The sequence below is a fragment of the Rosa rugosa genome, chromosome 2 (genome assembly GCF_958449725.1).
Source record: "Rosa rugosa chromosome 2, drRosRugo1.1, whole genome shotgun sequence".
In the NCBI taxonomy this organism is placed as follows: Eukaryota; Viridiplantae; Streptophyta; class Magnoliopsida; order Rosales; family Rosaceae; genus Rosa; species Rosa rugosa.
The window spans coordinates 50,372,552-50,376,762 of NC_084821.1; the positions used below are offsets into that span (position 1 = coordinate 50,372,552).

At 38.0% G+C, this 4,211-nt stretch overlaps 1 pseudogene; it reads left to right on the forward strand.

The window, feature by feature from the left end:
* Window positions 1-1,090: 1,090 nt before the first annotated feature.
* LOC133728006 (cysteine-rich receptor-like protein kinase 26) lies at window positions 1,091-4,171 on the forward strand (annotated as a pseudogene).
* The last annotated feature ends 40 nt before the right edge of the window (window positions 4,172-4,211 follow it).

A 4,211-nucleotide genomic window follows, 5' to 3' on the forward strand; every position in this document is an offset into this window, starting at 1 on the left:
AAATTAAAAATGTGATGAGATAATTAAAACTCTCTGATGTAATCGCCGACTTCTTGTGGAAGAGGATCCATTCTTGCCGGTTCTTGATATCGGAAACCCTAGACCGGCGGAAAAGCTTGAAATTGAAAGAAAGAATGAGAGAAATTGAAACCCTCAGGGTTCGATCCAACATGTTTGGTGATTGGTGGGGAGACTGAGAGTGAATTGAAATCATAGAAATGGTGGATCGGAGATTTTGGGTGTGGAATCGAAATGGGATGAAGCCCAAACATTTCCGATCTGGTGACCCACGGGTGAACTTGCTCTAACAAGCTGTTTTTAATCTCCAAAATTAAAATTAACTATATGACCCGTGCGATGCATCTGAGGTCGGTGAGGACCGTTCAATTTTTACCAACTTGTTTAAAAAAGAGTTTGTATTTATACTTTTTTTGAGTAAAGAGGTCATCCCATTATGTAATTCAGCAAGCAGTACAAAAACGATCCACCTCTATAGGGTCGACAGAAAGAACCGTTTTGTAGAAACTACTACAAAGCCACCTCTAACTAAAAGAGCAAACAAACTAGTAATCTCCTAGCACACCCACCTTTTAGGATTAAGTCCAAAATAAAGAAAAGCATAGCCCCGCACCAAAAACACGGTCAAAAGAATAAAGTAAAAAGATGTATTTGAGTTTCAACTTTCGAGTGACGTACTTTTGACAACTGCTCTTCAACATGTGATCAACTGAACTCCAGTTTTTGTTCACAATACATGACGTCTCCATGACTAAAACGGCTGACCCATGCAAATCTGTTAAGGCCACGTCAGCCATTACTGCCAGTGTGCATAGTCAATATGGCCTCTGTCTTCTCACAAGTAATTTTGGCCCCACAAAGACACGTCGCTATTGATAAACCCTACCATTGGAAAGCACTGTGCATAGTCAATTTGTTTGTCAATATTGTACCACAAACCACCTCAACCACATATGATAGGACTAAAGGTAAAGTTGAGATAGAGATAAGATAGAATATTCGTATCTATAGAATGGAGGGTGCGTTGATCACGCTAGCTAACTAGTCTTTAAAGCTGATCAAGAACATTTAAACAATATTTGTGAACTAGTTTCGAGTTAAAAAAAAAAAAATGGGATCCTCAATATGGGTGCTTCTGTTCTTCTTCGTTCCCGCAACCTTACACCGCCGCCTTGTTGCTCAAACCATAACAAAAGGTAACGTCTCATGCACTTCGGCAGCTGAATTGTGCTGGAGCTGTGCTGATTCCCGCAATTACACTAATGGCAGCATCTACCAACAAAACCTCATCAGCCTCCTCTCCTCCTTTTCCAACACTTCCCAAAACCAAGCCAACTATGGCTTTCACAACACTTCTCTCGGACAAGGCTCCAACAAAGTGAATGCCATTGCATTGTGCAGAGGAGACCTCGCACTCGGAGAATGTAATAGCTGTCTCAGCGACTCCACTCAGATTCTCCTGCGAAACTGTTCATATAAAACGGAAGCAATCTTATGGGCAGAGCGTTGCATGATACGGTACTCTCAAGACTCAATATTTGGTATTGTGGAAGAGGACCCTTTTATATATCTGCCCAGCCCGCACGACGCGTTAAACGCGCAAGCGTTCCGGCAGGTGCTCAACCCCTTGTTGGAAATTTTAAGAGACAGAGCTACTTCAGGTGATTCTCGAAAAAAATATGCAACAGGACATGCAATTGTTCCGGGATACGAAACGATATATGCACATGCGCAGTGCACTCCGGACATGGACAAAGTCAATTGCAGTAATTGCCTGAACAGTTGCATCTCTGCTATTCCAGTATGTTGCGATGGAAAGTCAGGAACAAGAGTTCTTAAACCAAGTTGTAATATAAGGTTTGAGTACGGTCTTTTCTATAAGTCTACAGCCGGCCGATTCAGAAGTAAATATTTCAGCTGCAGCTGCTCCAACAACTCCAGTACTTCCACCTAAGCAAGGTACACACACACACACACATATAATAATATGTTCGTATTGTATTATGTATATGTAAGCAAGCCATATTATCTTAGAAAAAGTACATCCATCCTCACTCCAGTAACCATACAATACACAAGGTATTATGCATTTATTTACGTTACACCGTGGAGTGACCCCCATACCCTCTTCTGGTTTTCTGCAGGAAAGAAGAGTAACACAAAAAGAAATATCATCATCATCATGGTGGTTGTGATTGCTTTTGTCACTATGCTTCTAGGTGGCATATGCATTTTATTAAGAGTCAAGCAGCCAAGGGTAAAACTTGATGGTAAGTTGAAGTGTCTCTAGTGTTTGGAGAATGTATGCCTTAGTCTGGTATTTTCAAATGAATTTTTTTTATCTAAGTTGAACTTTTTTCAGAGAATAATTCTGAAGAAATTAGCCTCACGGAATCGTTACAATATGACTTTGAAGATATAAGATCTGCAACAGATGACTTTTCTGATAAAAATAAGCTTGGACAAGGTGGATTTGGAGTTGTTTACAAGGTAAAAGAACTGTGCTTTACTTTTTGAATAGCAATTGTGGTTTTGCTAATTTGTTAATCTTTGGATTGGTAAAAACTATTTTTGTTGCTGTACACTATATTATAAGAAAAAACATTTTACCAAATAATTGTTTTCTTTAATCGCCTTTTTTTTTTCATTCAATAAATTTACTTTCAGGGTAGACTATATAACGGAAGATATATAGCTGTGAAAAGGCTCTCTAAGAGTTCTGGACAAGGTGATCGTGAATTTAAAAATGAAGTCACCTTAGTTGCTCAACTTCAACACCGAAACTTAGTAAGGCTCTTAGGCTTTTGCTTGAAAGCAAATGAAAGGCTCCTCATTTACGAATATATACCGAATACAAGTCTTGATCACTTCATTTTTGGTATGATATCCTCTACCTCTTCACAATATATATTTCATGGTTATAATTTCTACTAGATTTTATATATGGTATAGATACAAGTAAGGTACACAACAATTGACACAAGCACACATTACATATTTTCTAACAAAATTGTTTTCAGATCCAACCAAACATGGGCATTTGGACTGGGAAACACGTTACAAAATCATAGGAGGAATTGTTCGCGGTCTTCTTTACCTTCATGAAGATTCTCGACTTCGAATTATTCACCGCGATCTCAAAGCCAGCAACATTTTATTGGATGAAGATATGAACCCCAAAATTGCAGATTTTGGTATGGCAAGGTTGTTTGTCATGGATCAAACTCAAGGAGATACAAAAACCATTGTTGGGACCTAGTAAGTAAATATGGCACTCTAACTTACAGTTTGCGATTTTAAGAACCAAAGTACTTGCATTTCTAATTTGGACGTAATCATACAGTGGATACATGGCACCTGAATATGCAAGTCAAGGGCGCTTTTCTGTTAAGTCGGATGTCTTCAGTTTTGGTGTGTTAGTTCTTGAAATAATTACTGGCAAGAAGAGTGGTAGTTTCCGGAATGGTGAAAATGAAGATGACCTGTTAAGCTATGTGAGTAAGAATATATAATCAACTTGTGATATTACTTCTGTATTTCTCCCTATGGGCAACTAACTTGCATAATTTTTTCTGAAACATTTTTGTAATTTTTATAGGCCTGGAGAAATTGGAGGGATGATACAATTCTAAATATCATAGATCCCATGTTAACAACAGGCTCAAGATCTGAAATAATCAGATGCATCCACATTGGTTTATTATGTGTCCAAGAAAATTTGAATGACAGACCAACCATGGCTTCAGTTGTTTCCATGCTTAACAGTCATTCTCTCACAATCTCAGTACCTTCACGACCTCCATATTATTGTCATTATAACACTGATTCAGATACATCAGGGTCGGGATTCAGACTTACTGAGGCGTCTGATAAATCTGAAAACTCAGTGCATGTGTCAAGAGGTATGGTTTCAGATATTACTGAACTACATCCACGCTAGGGGACCAAGTATATGTATATGTATTAAAATCAATAGTGTTGCCGAAAGTCTGTATACGTATCAGTTGAGGTTGAGGTGAAATGGTTAAAGTTGATGTCCTTTTATCTTATGTGATTTTTTTTTGTTATTAATATAAATGATCAATTTGAATTTTCTAGTTACTGGTTCTTTGGTATGTAGGTCGTTTTGTTTGTTGTACTTTGTACTGCTCTAGTTCCATCTCTGTAGCTTGTCTTTGTTTTATTGCTTTGTT